General features: G+C 38.6%; 1 protein-coding gene across 1 annotated transcript in view; it reads right to left on the bottom strand.

Annotated features, from left to right (window-relative positions):
• The window catches only part of scrib (scribble), a 696,032-nt gene that overhangs the window by 39,868 nt on the left and 638,787 nt on the right, over positions 1-17,377 (bottom strand). The window lies entirely within an intron of this gene.

Below are 17,377 nucleotides of genomic sequence, written 5' to 3'. Positions count from 1 at the left end.
TGGCTTTAAAATTGATTGATGAAATTGGACAATGTATTGTGCAATGGCTTTAAAATTGATTGATGAAATTGGAAAATGTATTGTGCAATGGCTTTAAAATTGATTGATGAAATTGGACAATGTATTGTGCAATGGCAAAGGATTTCAAGTATGATAGTAGTTTTTGAAAATGCACTCCGCTGCTTTCAAAAAGTATAGTTGTGCAGTAGTCTTTCTCCCTTTATTGAAATTTTCCAATTTTCATTATACAATGTTTGGTCATTGGTGCTCCATTAAATTCATACAAAACTACACTCAGTTGTCACTGTTATTGGTATTTTTTAGTTTTAGTTGTTGTTGCCACTGCTCCGAATTCAATTAAATACGCGTTCTATGTTAATGATTGGATCGCTGATCGAACTGTTGTTGATGTTTTTAAAGTTTATCAGGCCTGTTCTGAATTCCGACTCGGAATGAAAAGTAAAACGACATTGATTTCGACTCGGTTTCTATTTGGTGTTCTCAATTCCGATTGTAAAAAATCGATTCGAAGTCGATTTCGAATCGTTTTCATTCCGATTCGGTAACCAGTTTAATCAGCTGTTTTTGTTTATGTGTTTTGGTTTAAGTATCATAAAATTTTATTTTAATTAAAAAATGCCTGCTGATATGGTTTTTGATGCGCAGACGCAAGAATACGTGCTATTGTGCGTGCGAATCGTAAAAATGCACTGGATCGGAATTCAGAACAGGTCGACTTCATTTCGATCAGCATCGATTTGTTTGCCTAATAGATTTCTTGATAGAAGTTTTTAAAGAAAGATTTATTATGCCAATTTAACTCAAATTTAAACAAAAAATACACACAACTCTTCCAAATAAAATGAAGAATTTAAAAAAAATTATTTGAAAGACAAATATCGCAACATTTGTGTATAATCTGCCAATTAATTTTCATTCCAACTGCTCAGAGGCAATACTTTTCAAACCGATAATTTTTGGTCGGAATCGAAATTGAGAACACCAATCCATTTCGATTCCGAAAAAATTGATCGGAATCGGAATCCAGAACAGGCCTGTATATTTTTGGTATTTTTCTTTCACTACTGGCGAAGAGAATTTGCAATAATACAAAAACAAGTTGCTCTCCCGTTAGTTTTTTAACTCTTTTTTTTTAATATATTTTGTTCGTCGAGCAGTTACGATCAAATGTGCATGCCGTTTTGTCTTCAGTAATTCAACTCACGAGAGCATTTCCGCTGCTTTTATTTGATTATTGCCGTTGTGTCGGTATGTGTTAGAAAATTCTTGTTCAATACTTTTTCTTTTTACGTCCATGCTGCTCTATCCTTTCTCCAAAGTTAGCTGGCTTGCTTTTTCTTTCGCCTTTCACGTTGTTCAAAAAAAAAAAAAAAATGCACACCACACAATTTTTTAAAATAGGCAGAGATCGCCTATGCGGTAACTGAAACCACTTTTTAGTTTTATATATAAAGAAAATTTTATTCAATAAAGAATACGCCTAAATGTATGCGTCAAATTCTTTCTAAATTTTTCACCATCATGAAAATTTTTTAAAATTTAAAAATCAATATTGAAAATTTAAATATTGATAAGGCATTTTTAAAATTACAAAGTTCAAAGTAACTTAAATACAAAGTTAAATAAAAATAATAAGAACCCTACATCCACATTGGGGTATAATTGATCCCCTTAATCCCTTTTGGGTATATTTGGCATCAGTCAGTTTGAAATTTATGTAGCCAATTGAAAAAAAAAAAACAATAAAAAACAAACAGCAACGAAATGAATAAAATAAAAAGATTAAATGTGATTGAATAGAATTAGCGGGGCTCTATACCCAACCTAAAATACTAGGACCATATATTCCACTATCGTAATATTTTTTTTTTTTATTATTGTACAACACCAATACGAAAAAGAAATGTAGAATATTGTATTAAACTTTAAAAAATTGTAAAATCCGTAAGAATTCCCGTACGAGTAGAAAGAGGACTTGCTCGGCAGTACCCACGGGGGTACAAAGAGGACGCGTCGAACAGTACCCGTAAGGGTATAACGGAGAGTAGAAAAAGGATCTGTCCGACAATACCCGTAGGGGTACAAAGAGGGCGTGTCGTCAGTACCCAAATGGGTACAAAGAGGAGGTGTCGAACAGTTCAAAAAGAATATGTCCGACAGTACCCGTAGGGGTTTAATGAGGACCAGTCCGACACTACCCTTACTTACTTACTTAATTGGCGCTTAACCGTCTAAACGGTTATGGCCGTCCAACAAGGCGCGCCAGTCGCTCCTTCGCTCCGCCAACCGGCGCCAATTGGTCACACCAAGGGAGTTTAAATCGTTTTCCACCTGGTCCTTCCAACGGAGTGGGGGCCGCCCTCTACCTCTGCTTCCATAGGCGGGTTCCGATAGAAACACTTTCTTGGCCGGAGCATCATCTTTCATTCGCATAACATGGCCTAGCCAGCGCAGCCGCTGCGTTTTAATTCGCTGGACTATGTTGATATCTGCGTACAGCTCGTACAGCTCATCATTAAATCTTCTTCGGTACTCGCCATCGCCAACGAGTAGAGGTCCATAAATCTTTCGAAGAACTTTTCTCTCGAACACTCCCAAAGCCGCTTCATCTGCTGTTGTCATGGTCCATGCTTCTGCCCCATATATCAGGACGGGTACGATAAGTGACTTGTAGAGTATGATTTTCGTTCGCCGAGAGAGGACTTTACTTTTCAATTGCCTACCTAGTCCAAAGTAGCATTTATTGGCAAGATTGATTCTTCGCTGGATTTCAGTGCTGATGTTGTTGCTAGTGTTGATGCTAGTTCCCAAATAAACGAAGTCTTTTACTATTTCGAAATTATGGCTGCCAACAGTAGTGTGGTTGCCAAGGCGCATATGCGCTGACTCTTTGCTCGATGACAGCAGGTACTTCGTTTTGTCCTCATTCACCATCAAACCCATCTTTACCGCTTCTTTTTCCAGCTTGGAGTAAGCAGAACTAACAGCGCGGGTGTTTAGGCCGATGATATCAATGTCATCAGCATATGCCAGTAATTGCACGCTTTTATAGTATATTGTTCCAGTGCGGTTAACTTCTGCAGCTAGTATAATTTTCTCCAGCATCAAATTAAAGAAATCGCACGATAGGGGGTCACCCTGTCTGAAACCTCGTTTAGTTTCGAACGGCTCGGAGAGGTCCTTCCCAATTCTGACTGAGCTGATGGTGTTGCTCAACGTCATTTTGCACAGCCGTACAAGTTTTGCGGGGAAACCAAATTCAGACATAGCGGCATATAGGCAGCTCCTTTTCGTGCTTCGAAGGCGGCTTTAAAGTCGACGAAGAGGTGATGTGTGTCGATTCTCTTTTCACGGGTTTTTTCCAAATTTGGCGCATTGTGAAAATCTGGTCGATGGTAGATTTACCAGGTCTGAAGCCGCACTGATAAGGTCCAATCAGCCGGTTCACGGTGGGCTTCAATCTTTCGCACAATACACTTGAAAGGACCTTATATGCGATATTAAGAAGGCTGATTCCACGACAGTTGGTGCATTTTGCAGTATCCCCCTTCTTGTGGACTGGGCAAAGAACACTTAGATTCCAACCATCGGGCATGCTTTCGTCCGCCCATATTTTGCTAAGAAGCTGCTGCATGCGCCTTACCAACTCCTCGCCGCCGAACTTGAATAGCTCCGCAGGCAATCCGTCAGCGTCCACGGCCTTGTTGTTTTTCAATCTGGTTATTGCTATTCTAACTTCGTCATAATCCGGCGGGGGGACATATATTCCATCATCGATTGCGGGATCGTGTTCTTCATCTCTGCGCGGTGAATTGCTGCCTCCATTTAGGAGAGCAGAGAAGTGTTCCCTCCATAATCTAAGCACACTATCGTAATATTTTTTTTTATTATTGTACAACACCAATACGAAAAAGAAATTTAGAATATTGTATTAAACTTTAAGAAATTTTAAAATCCGTAAGAATTCCCGTACGAGTAGAAAGAGGACTTGCTCGGCAGTACCCACGGGGGTACAAAGAGGACGCGTCGAACAGTACCCGTAAGGGTATAACGGAGAGTAGAAAAAGGATCTGTCCGACACTACCCGTTGAGGCATAAACAGGTACAATTGGTCTGTCCATATGACATGCTCAATCAAAAGGGATCACTCCAACCCATATAAAGAGATTCCTTTGCGACTCATCCTGGATTCATCTTAGACTAATAGGATTTTTTGCAGGGAACGTATCAAAAATAAATGAAATAAACATTCTGTTTTCGCTAAATAACAGCCTAACTCCTATACTTTTAAAAAGGACTTAGGCGGTTATTGCTTATGACCATATGGATCAAATATTGCATACTTTTCTGCGCACTTGATACTGTTTTAGAATTTGGCTATGGAGTTTTAGCGTTAGCGATTGTTGAAATCCGGGGGCTTCCATAGGCGGGTTCCCATAATAATACCCTTTGGGTAAAATCATCCTTCTTCATTCGCATAACATGGCCTATACAGCACAGCCCCTGTGTTTTAATTCTCTGGACTATGTTGATGTCTTCATAGAATTTATTCAGCTCATCATTAAACCTTCTTCGGTACTCGACGTACTCAGCGTGTAGAGTACCGTAAATCTTTCGAAGAGCTACCATTTGATGTTGTCAGCGTCCATGCTTCTGCAATATATAGCAGAAGGGGTAAGAAGAGACTCGCAGAGCATGATTTTCGTTTGACCAGAGAGGAATTTACTTTTCACTTGTCTACTCAGTTCAGAGTAGTATTGTTGGCAAGAGTGAGTCTTATCTACCCGTCTTGGCTGACAGTGCTTTTGAGTTAATGCTGGTTCCAAGATAAACGGATTTCTTTACCTACTGAATTAACCGGCGCTTAGCCGTTCAAACGCCTATGATCGTCAAACAAGGCGCGCCAGTCTCTTTTTCGCTCTGCTAACTAGCTCTAATTGGTAACAGCACCTGGTTCTTTCGGTGGAGTAAGGACCGTCCTCTTACTCAGCTTCCATAGGAAAGCTCCTAGCCAGCACAGCCGCAGCGTTTAATTCCTTGAACTATGCTGATGTACTCGTAAAGCTCGAACAGCTTTTCAATAAATCTTCTTAAGTACTCGCCGTCGCCAATCCGTAGTGGTCCATAAATTTTTCGAAGAACGCTTCTGTCATGGTCCACGCTTCTGCCCAATAAGCAAGACGGCTACGATAAGTGACTTGTAGATCATGAACTTCTGCAGAGATGGCTACCTATGTGCTCAAAAGCGCTAAAAAACTGTCGGGGTCGTCTATATTTTTAGAGAAGGATCTCAATGCTGCAAAACAACAGAGCAAGAAAGTATTGCTGCAATTAAAAAAAGATCTTTGGAAGCTGGACCGCTCTCAGAGCATATATGTAAGAAATGATGCTATGTGCATAAACAAAAAGTGGATGGCGTTTAACGCAAACAAAGTCCTAATGTGTGACGGTGAACCGGCGGAGGCTTTACTTCGGAGTTACTATGGAGAAAACCTGAAGAAACTAGATATAACGTATGATGGCATTTTAAGTAAGACGACAACAAAAAACTAAACGTTGCCCGGTCTGATGGTGCAAACATGAGGAGTGGTAATACTGTTATTCAACCCAGGACGGTAGCACAAAATTAAAGTATTATCATACAATATCGCCTACTTTCGTAGTAAGCTTAAATTTAAAAACTTTTTTAATTATATAAAATCATTCGATATCTTTTTCTTATTTGAGACTCATGTTGTTTACGAGGACAGGTCAAAATTGTCTCACCATTTTAAAGATTATGTACTACATTGGGTAGATGCGGTTAAGACGCATGTTGCTGGTCGCGCTAGCGGAGGGTGTCTTTTTGATTTTAAGAGTAGTTTGGAAGCTGTTTACAATTTAAAATTTCTTAGTCTTTCTGAGTGTGTTGTACTGTCGGTAAACCTACGTGTGTGTACGTGGTTAATCCCTCAGTATCTGAACTGCAACAAATGATTTGATGATTTTAAGATCTTAGAGAACTTTTTCGCTTCGCAGCAACCGGTCTCTTTTTGTTTTTTGGATGATTTAAACGCGCGCGTAGGTGAACATCAATTGTTTGACAAAAACTTACTGTCTGGTCATTCGGGTGTACAGGTAAGCAGAAAATCTAAGGATGTAGTGCTAGATGCTAAAGGCAAAAATCTACTAAATTTTGTCGAGGATGTGGGCGGAGTTATACTAAACGGTAGGTCACCCGGTGATATGAGTGGCGAATTTACGTTTTGCAGTGCTATAGGGTGTTCTGTTATAGACTACGTTATATCTTCGTTTGAGCTTCTACCAACCGTTAAGAGCCTTTCAGTTAGCAAAAAAGAATATTCTGATCATATGTCGCTTTGCGTAGTTTTGGAGGTTTCAGATAAAAACGCTAAGGACACCTCAAGGACCTGCCCACTCAAGTTAGTGTGGAAGCCGAAGCACATACAAAGGTATGTCAATTTTTGACATTACAGATGTTAGCATTGATGTTATGGTGTCTTCCTTACAAAATAAAATAAAATCTGCTGCCCCGGACAGTCCTGGAAAATCAAAATACGTCCCAGAAAATAGTTGGCTTGACAACCAGTGCTTTAAAGCCCGTAGAAAAATGTTAGTACACCTAGACGAGTGGAGGAGGAGTGGCTTGGAAGCAGCTCGTATATCGTATGTCGCATTACGTTCAAGTTACTACAAGCTTTGCTTTGAGAAAAAACTGGAATATGAAGGAAAGGATATTGACCTCTTAAGTACTGTGAGAAGCACAAGGGACTGGTGGCGGATAGCTAAATCTTTGAAAAGTCAACCACATAGGGTGTCGTGTAGTCTGTCGTTGACAGATTTCTACAACCACTTCAAGTTATTGTTATCTAGTACAGTAGAAGCACCTGGCATGCATTGGACGTTACCTTCATTGATAGACCCTTTTCTCGATTCTCCTTTTGAGCACCGCGAGTTGCAGCTTGTATTGAAAAGTCTAAAAGACAACAAAGCTCCGGGTGAAGATCGAATTTCTTATGAATTTTACAAGTACGCCCCGCAGTGTCTCTTAACAGAACTACTGGCTTTGTTCAATGCAATATTTCTTAAGAAACAGATTCCGCAATGTTTCCGCAGCGCAATTGTTATCGCCCTCTTCAAAAAAGGCGACCCTGACCTTCCTTCCAACTACAGGGGATTATCACTGCTTCACACCATATATAAGTTTTTCGCTGCTTTGCTTCTGAGTCGCATTAACGCTTGGCTCGAATGCAATAATGTTATAACCGAGTTTCAGGCGGGCTTGCGCAAAAACTATTCAACAGTTGACAATATGTTCAACCTGACCAGTATTGTACACTTGAACTTTAGTGCGAAAAAGGAAACGTTCGTTTTCCTTGTCGATTTTTCATGTGCTTTTGACACAGCTCCAAGGAATTTGCTTTTCTACAAGCTTGCCCAGCTCGGTCTATACAGTCGCGTTATTGAGGTACTTCGCTTAATTTATGAAGATACAACTAGTCAGGTTTGGATGGATGGAGCGCTTTCGGAACCATTTTCTGTTAAACAGGGTGTACGGCAAGGGTGCATGCTAAGTCCAGCTCTGTTCTCTTTATATATTAATGACTTAAGTGACATTCTACCCTGTGGTGTAAAAGTTGCTGACGTTGTAGTTAAAGTTCTTTTGTACGCTGACGATATTGTGCTTCTGGCAGACTCTGCGACAGATTTACAGAAAATGACAGATACGCTTCACCTTTACAGTAAGCAGCGGGGTTGACAGTTAATCTCTCTAAATCCAAAATATTAGTTTTTAGGGAAGCTAGCAGGATGTCCGCTGGAATTATGGTAATGACACTATTGAGATTGTAAGTGAGTACAAATACTTAGGCGTGCTTTTAAATTATAAACTTTCTTTCACAAAGCACTTAGATGCGAAACTGCCAGAAGCTAAAACTGCTATAGTTGCTACATGGCTCAAATATATAAATAATCCCAGAATTCCCATCTCGCTAAAGATGAAAATTTTCGAAGCGGCGTCCAGGTCTATCATGTTTTATGGTGCGCAACTATGGGGTATTGATAAGTTTGAGTCCGTAGAGAAACTCCTGCGGTTCTTTATAAAAAAGCTAATATTTCTGCCATCTAACACTCCAAACTATATGTTGCACCTCGAATCAGGTTTATGTTCGCTATACTACCATACTTTAAGCACGCACATGTATTATATCGCGCGCTGTTTTAGTTTATCACCAAATAGACTGCCCGGATTGTAGCTGAAGAGACAGTGCGTCAAGGCTCGCACTGGGTGAAAAATTGGGAAAATGTTTATGTAAGTGTTGATATGGACCCTCAGAGGGATTTCTCGCCTGCAGCGCTAAAACTGCGAATTCCTGTAGTACTAGAGAAATTGCTGCAAAAAGAGTTTACTAGCTACACCGAGAGTCCGCTGCAGTCTAGGTCACACGATGTTTACCCGTACGTGATTCCTATGGACGCTACTTACTTCTCCGATGAGTTTTCAGCCTACGCCATAAGTCTGGTTTTCGCGCTAGGAGAGGCTTGCTAAACCTCAATGCAAGAGCTTTTAAAAAGGTAACTTCTGTAAACTGCTCAGTTTGCAACTTATGTACTGCTGAAATCACCTTGCATTTTATTGGGATATGTCCTATTTACAAAGATATCCGTTTTCAATGTTTTGGCGAGAAAGTTTTGGACCTGCAAAAGGTTTTAACTATTCTCAGTGGTGGTAACTATAACTCGCTACGCCTATATATAAGTAGTTGCGTTAAATATAGGGAACTTATTGTAATAGAATTTGCTTAAACTATTGTTTTAACTATATGTGCTATGGAGACACACAGCAATTAATGTTATTCTCTAAGATCCACTATTTATTATTCTAAAGTATAGTCTTACAATTTCTACTTTTGTAATTCTTTGTTGTAATATAATAAATAACTATATCTCTCTCATGAACTTCCTTTGCGGAGAGAGGACTTACATTTTCAATTGCCTTCCTAATCCAAAGAAGCATTTATTGGCAAGAGTAATTTTAAGCTTAATTTCAAAGCTGATGTTGTTGTTTTTGTTAATGCTGGTTCCCAATTAAATGAAGTCTTTTACTATTTCGAAACTATGGCTGCCATCAGTGCGGTTGCAAAGGCGAAAATGCATTGACTCTTTGCTCGGTGACAGCAGGTACTTCGTTTTGTCCGCATTAATCATCAAACCCATTTTTTTCACTTCTTTTTGCAGTTTGGAGTAGGCAGAACTTGCGCCGTAAGGGTGTTCAAGCCGATGATATCAATGTCATCAGCATACCGCATGCTTTTATAGAATATTGTTCTAGGGCGGTTAAGATCCGCAGCTAGTATCGTTTTCTCCAGCATAGAATTAAAGAGATCACAGGATAGGGGATCACCCTGTGTGAAACCTCGTTTAGTTTCGAACGGCTCAGAGAGGTCCTTCCTAATTCTGTCTGAGCTGATGGAGTTGCGCACCGTTATTTATCACAGCTGTATAAGTTTTACGGGGAAAACTAAATTCAGACATTGCGCCATATAGGCAGTACCCTTTACGTGCACTCGAAAGCGGCTTTAAAATCCACGAAGAGGTGATGAGTGCCAATTCCTTTTTCGCGGATTTTTCCAAGATTTAAAGGTTACAATTGCCAGGGTGAAGAAACTGCACGGCGTACTATACACTTGTATACGGATAGTTCCAAATTAATGGAAGGGTCTGGTCTGCTGTTTAATGTGTCGATCCAGAAATAAGTATATCCTACAGGCTGCCAGGTAACTGAAGCGTCTTTCTGGCGAAAATTATAGCCGTGAAGAAAGCAGCAGAAATTCTGGAGAAATGGTGCTTGAGCTGCAGTCGCGTCAATATACATATTGATGGTCAGGCGGCGATTAAGGCAATAATCTCACACAGTACTTCATTAAGAAGTGTTCTGGAATGCAAGGAAGCATTGAAAAAACTTTGCTCAGGCCGGACCGTACGTCTGTACTGGGTTACCGGTCATAAAAGAATAGAAGGTAACGAAAAGGCTGAAAATTTAGCAAATGAGGGTACAACACCAGATGAATCAACGATATACGTCCCAATTCATTTGGGAGAAATCAAAAAGAGATAGGAGTTGCATATGATCCATCAAGCAAAAAAGGCGTGGACAAAAGCACGGGGCTGCAAATTTTCTAAGATCATGTGCAAAGCCTATGATATTGGACTCACAAGGTGGCTTATATTTCTGAAAAGAGAAGACTTTGGGCTCACGATGAGCATACTAGCTTGCGTTAGGCTTCGTCAGTAGTAGCGGGTGTAGGAAGTGTTCGTGTCCTGCGTTCGCCTGGTCAAGGCTCCAGCTATTAGGGGCAGCAGAGTTGCCAGATCTTTAGCAGCATTTAAGCTTACTTCATATCTTAATTGGCGCTTAACCGTTTTAACTGTTATGGCCGTCCAACAAGGCATGCCAGTCGCTTCTTCGCTCTGCCAATTAAGCTAGGCCCTAGAAAACTTCTAGTATTTGCCAAAAGGTCGGAGTTATTATAACCTAAGTCCTAGCACCTGATTGTTGGTCTTACGTTTGCCCGTCAAACAAATCCTGGTAACACTATGGACACATTCAGTCTGTGTAAGGTCTTTATTGACCGACCATTTTAACCTGAACTAACCTTCCAAGATTTATCGCATGATAAAAATCTGGTCGATGGTATATATACCAGGTCTGAAGCTGCACAGAAATTGTCCAATCAGCCGATTCACATGGGCTTCAATCCTTCGCACAATACGTTTGACAGGACCTTACGTGCGGTATTAATAAGGCTGACTCCGCGATAGTTGGTGCAGTTTGCAGGATCCCTCTTCTTGTGGACTGGGTAAAGAACATTCAGATTCCAATCGTTAGGCATGTACGCCTTCGACCAAACTTTGCAAAGAAACTGATGCATGCGCCTTACCAACTGCTCGCCGCCGTATTTGAATAGCTTCGCAATCCATCAGCGCCAACGGCCTTATTGGGCTGGTTTTTGCTATACCGACTTTTTTATAATCGATTTATTCTAAAATGGGTTCATCATCCCTGGGCTGTACATCCCTGTCTCCATTTAGGAGATTAGAGAAGTGTTCCTCCATAATCTAAATACTCTCTAGACATCAGTTACAAGGTCGCCGTATTCGTTCTTACAGCAATTTTCCCCGCACTTAAAACCTTCCCTCTGCCGCCGAAAACTCTAATATTTGACCCTCTATCAAATAAAGTGACTATTTTAGTTATCCAATTATAAATTCTTTGGAGTGGTCCGCTTTAAAAATGTTAGTCCCATATAAGTATGAATAATTTATGTCGATATGATGTACCAGCTAATTTGCTCAACTGTATTTACTTTTATTGTTGTGCTGACAACCAAAACCATTGCTGTTTGATGTCTGCACCTTTTCAGTTTTTGAAATGGAATTTCGTTATGCATTCTTTATAGCCGCGACTATGTCATATTTGCACATTCTCCGAAACTGTCCTTCATCGAGAAGAACGGCGCACACAATCGTTTTCCTGAACAAACTACATGTTGTTAGGTTATAAAAAGTCATGTTTAGCTCATGTACATTAGCGTGTGCCCCTCTTGTTAATATATAAATAAAAAATCATCTTTGAAATGTTCTATAAGTGTGTGGATATTTGTCAAATCACATAACGTACAATTTTTACTTATAAATGACTCATAAATTTTTTTAAGTTCAAGGTGAAGCGAAGATAATTTAAGGGATTTCATTCAAATGTTCAAACATTCGTTCGTTTAAGTGTGCAAGTTTCACTCAAAAATTGTTTGGACCTAAAGTAGAATGATGGACCCTTCGCTTGCTTACTGTGGAGCTAATGAAAATTTGGTATCAAAGAGTTCATTATTGACTCATGATATGATACAAGAGGTTCTAAAGCACAATGTTATCCTTTCTAAATTTCAACCTTGTCTAGGAATGAAAAATCTTGTTTTAACCTCCATAAGGTCTTCGGGTTATATCCACTACTTTTCCAGCTATAGACAAATTTACAAATTTGGTTTTCGGGTCATATTTGACCCATTGTACACTGAAAGAAAAAAACTGTTGAATTTCGAACAACTGTTGAACTTCGCACAAGTTGTTGATTCTGAATTAATCGTTTGAACAACAAAGCGCATCAAGTGTAAGCCACAACAATAAAGACATTTTTCTAATAATTTTTATGTTGCTTTTTCCATACCTTGTTCCCAGAACTTTCAGTGTGATAGGCGTAGCACGCTACCATCACACCGCGGTGGCGCTTAGATTGAATGATGACGAGAATATTCCGCGGCCGGAAAATAAACTCCGCGGAAGTTATATACCTTTTGTTTAGAAATAACGTCCACTTCCTTTGTTATCAATTATAACTCACTATAAACATTTTCAATAAATGGAAACATAAACAAAACAGAGACCCAATTCAATTATTATTTCATACTTTAAAATTCAAAACATTGCCTGCATTTAAAAATTTATCAAAAACCATGCTTTGTAATAAATTTCAAACAAAAATAAAGGTAAATTAATTATAAGTCAACGTTTATTTTTTATTATAAATTTATTTAAGTATTGGACTAAGCACGGGAGGTGTGGGATCGTGCGATCATATTTTGCAAAAGCGTTAATGCACGCTCTTAACCAACTCTTTATATCCATGTCCGAACACATTGACAAGCAGTGCATAATTTCTTCGGCCAGTATTATTTGCCAACCCGAATATTACCATTTATATTTTCTCATAGTCTTATGGAAAGGGTGAATCGGCCTCATCATCTCCCTTGCTGCTTAGCAATGAGAGAGAGTTACCACCACAACTTAAATACTTTGTGACCATCGGTCTTGAGACCATCGTCATTCGCAAAATTTCCTTCAATGGTCATCTCTGCCATCATTGTAGATTAAAGCTATAAAGAAACGAAATATCTACTCCAAATTCTTTTAAAATTAAAACTTTAGTGCCAACAAAAAAAAAACATATTTATTGATCAAAATAAAAATTTACAAAATATTATTATTGAACAAACGTTTTTTAATTTTCATTCAAAAACTATTATGAGCAAAGTCTATGCGATAAAACTTATTACTACTAATCCCTGATACAAAATAAAATTAAATTGAAATAATAAATAAAAAAATTAATAAAACTAAAGGTAAATGAAGTAAATTAAAAGAAATTAACTAAGATAAAATTAAATTAAACAAAATAAACTAAAACAAAATACAACAAAATAATATATAATAAAAATTATATTTAAACTGGAGAAAGCTAACGATATTAAGAAAATAATAATAAAGTAAAAGTAAAATAATAGAGCAAGGCTTAATTAAGAAAAATGAAGTTACTTATAATTTTAGTTTTTTGTTATATTGTAGTTTATTTTATACTAATTAGTTTTATTTTGCTTCATTTTATCCTAATTTATTTTGTTATTTTTATTTGGTTTTTGTTTTTGGTTGTCTAGCTCATTCCTTTTCAAAAAGGAAATAACGCCTACCAATATTGGAGAAAAAATCCTTTAATTCACTGCTCCAGATAAAAATGCCCCCTCTCGCCGAGCTGTATGTCACTTGGATGTTGCAGTCACCAAATTCTTCTGCGAGTGTGGGTGCTGGTAAACTTGCGCATGTTTAGGTTCCTTGCATCCCATCTCCTCGGAATGAGGTTCAAAACATTTGTGGGCGATCTTGTTTTATTGAACTGAACAACATTTTCAGGCGAGCCGTTTGTTTGATGATACAATTTTAAAAAAGACGCAACCTAATGTGAATACATATGAACCATAAAAGTCCATATAAGTACATTCAAATACAAATGTATATATAATGTTTCGGGATGTTTGAACGTGCTTAGTGATAGAACTTTTAGAAAAAGTATCGATACTGGTACCCATATAAAATACTCGGCTCAAGGTATCGACGCTAGTACTCATTCTCAGTAAAAGGAATCGAGTATACTCGATCCAAGTGAGTACTTCGGATTTTTTACCAAATGTGAAGAACCTTTTTTTAAAATGAGATTGTATGTTTTGAATTTAATAGAAAAAAGTAATGTAGTTTATGTTTGGACGAAACCGAACATTATATACCCATTTGTGTGCTCTGACATGTATTTTAAGGATACATTTAAAGAGAAACGTTGCGAACATTAAATGATTTTTGATCGATTTATGGTGTTTAAAAAAATTTCAGTTAAAAAAAGATTTTCTCAAACGGGTCGCCCCTCGGCAGTGGTTTGGTAAGCACTCCGAGTATACTTCTCCCATGAAAGTGAAGATTCATCTGCTTTGCAGATGACAGTCGGACTCGCCATAAAATATGTAGCACGACGCAAATTGGAAGGTAAGCTGGGTCTAAATCTCCTCGGAAAAATATAGCTCTAGTATTTTTTTATGGCATCAGTCGTTTTGTGGAGAGATTAACTAAATAGAACTTTGTACTTTGCACTGCCATATCTCAAATGGTTGTTGGTGTTGTAACAGTTATTCGCCCCATCCAATAGGTGCGACCAATTGTCACCAATATCCTCTAACGGGAGTCCAAGGAAACCTGCAGTTTCAAGAGGGGTAGGCCAAGAGAAATGGATGGCAATTGAAAAGATGGTTGGTGTCATGTGGTGACAAGTGGCAAAGAGGGCATACATTATGTATGTCTTGGCTGATTCTGGATAGGTATGGGTTTAACCAGTTACAGTATCCAGATCGAAGTTGAGCTAGAGTGACGCGCGAGATGCTCTCCTCTTCTGCGAGTTCAGTATATTTTACTTTAAAAACGGAGTTCGCCAGGCAATTCCTCGAATAGATGTTCGACGCATTTCCGTGGATATCACTGAGGACCTTTTTGTGTTCTGGTTCTATATCCGGCCGAGGTCACGGGTGGCGTATTTCCTCATAATATTTGCGGAGATGACTTCTTAAGACCCTGGCAGGCGGAGCCCTTTAATGAGATATCTGTTGGGATGCCCAGGTTACTGTATATTCAACGGAAACTGCTTGTTCAGCATTTCATTTTTCTCCCTAATGGGGAGTACTCTCGCCTCACTATGTGGATGGTGCTCTGGGGACAGCCCGTTTCGGTTCTGAGAGGGGTGCTTTGACAGGCCAATATTTTCTTCCAGTGAGTAAACTTAAAGCTCGGCGACCATATCGGGTACGCGTAGCATGGTGATCTGTTCTGGTAGCGAAGGGAGTTTACATATGTAGAAATTAAACAAAAGCGGCAATGAAACACAACCTTTGTTAATTCTTCTGGGTTTAGATGCTACGATCCTTATTTGCACCGGTATCTGCCGACCAGTCAGCGGTCCACCTTGTGGGACCAGGGGGAAGATTGGACCCTTACAAGTCTTGCAGTAACGTGTCGTGGTTGACTGTATCAAAAGCTTTAGATAAATCTATCTCTACTGGTAGTATTTTCACGTACCATATATGTATATATTGGAAATTTTGTTAAGATTAAAACTGTCCCATTTCTTCAAAGGATTGGTCCCTATCCGCTTATGATCTGAACTATCTATAATACAAAGCACCATTTTTCCGCCATATTGCAAAGTGATATAAACAGCTCTTGACTAACGGTTTGTAAATCTTTTAAAAGCTGCTAGCTCCATTCACCAAAATTTCACAATAGAACGAAAGAGCTCTATTGCATGACAAGTTAAATTGTATTGAAATTTTATGAAGTTAGCAGCTTTTCATAATTTTATTGGAGTTAGTGATTCTGGAAAATAAACACACACTTTTCTTTCACCACCATATGCAGAAATGGTCTCCCACTCCACCATTATAAAAGGCGGTTTAAGTTAAATGCGGAGCTTTAACCGCATCGTCCACCATTACAAATTATGCTGAAGTTATGATGGAATGGACTGAACTTTGTTGATCTTAAACATGTAGACCATCGAAACTTTGTAAAGTATCAGGGAAAAGTATCGAGGTAAAGTATCGATACTTTATTCAGTACTTGGAAAACGGTATTGAGTACGAAATACTCAAGTATTTTTTGGAAAAGTAACGGTTAGTAGTATCGTATCGTTCTATCACTAAACATGCTGCAAGTACATAAGAACATACATATGTATATTACAGTTGATCATACATATTTTTATAGAAAATGGAACTTCTTGCATACTAAAGTTTTGTATTCTTGTTAATGATAATTGGTTTAGCATTGGTTTTCAATATCGCATTACCAAAGGAAGCGCTATTTATGATCTTTTAAGTTTTCGGTTTTGTTGGAGTTGTTGTCATTATTTTTGAGTACAGCTATCATGATTTTTACTAAGTTGTGGCAAGCATTCCGTAAAAATTCATATGCCTTGACGCAGTTCGCAGTCGGCATAAAACATGTAGGAAGAATAATTTGGGCGATGCAAATTGAAAAAAAAACAACTAGGCCTCTTAATCTCCGCCAATAAGTAAATATATCGCATTAAGTTTTTATTATTATTTTTCAATTGGCTTAGTCTCAAGGTGGTTTTAAAATAATATAATTAAAAAAAATTTAAGTTAAACGATTTTATTGAAAACTATATTTACATGAAGTAATAATAATACTAAAAGCTAGAAACTAATTAGGTAGGTCCTAGGCACTAGTCATCACACTCCTCATCAATCTAGGGCGTTGACCAGATAATTAAATAAAAACGTTGGACGTGTGAAATTTCTAAAAATGTGAGGCGTAGAATAACCTTATTAAGGTTCAGTTGGTCTAATATATGACTCTAATATCTCTGAGCTAAAGAGCGGTAACAAGAAACCGATACAAATGGGTTGCTACCAGACTATTTTACAGGCAGAAATCCATGCAATAGAAGTACGCAGTAGAGAATGTCTACGACGAGGCTTAGTACCCTCATTATGTCAGACAGCCAGGCAGTCTGCGTGCCTTGAGGTCTTACACAATTACTTTCAAGATAGTGGATGAATGCATTGGAGCCCTAAATGATCTGGGAGTCAAAAACTAAATTTTGTTATGACGGGCTCTTTGGCATCAGGGACATGAAGGTAATGAACAGGCAGACTACATAGGCAAGCAAGGTGGTATAGCAGAATTCTATGGCCCGTAGCACTGCTATGGTCTCGCAAAGGCACACACAAGGAAAACCGTTAGTAACTGGGAAACAAATCAGTTCATACAACACTGGATTGAATGCCCAGGGCTCAATTTGTTTATACTCCCAGCAACGAGAATATCAGCCAAACTCATTACTTTAAGCATAGGGGGCCAGCGAACTCTCACTAGGAAGGTAGGACACTGTAGTATAGGATGCCACTTAATTAAGTTGAAACTACCATACACAAATATATCGTTTTTGTTAGCTGGAGATGAAATG

This window comes from Eurosta solidaginis, chromosome 1, assembly GCF_040869045.1.
Source record: "Eurosta solidaginis isolate ZX-2024a chromosome 1, ASM4086904v1, whole genome shotgun sequence".
NCBI classification, from domain to species: domain Eukaryota; kingdom Metazoa; phylum Arthropoda; class Insecta; order Diptera; family Tephritidae; genus Eurosta; species Eurosta solidaginis.
Note: the sequence above shows the minus strand (reverse complement) of the source record. Positions and strands in the feature narration are given on the sequence as shown.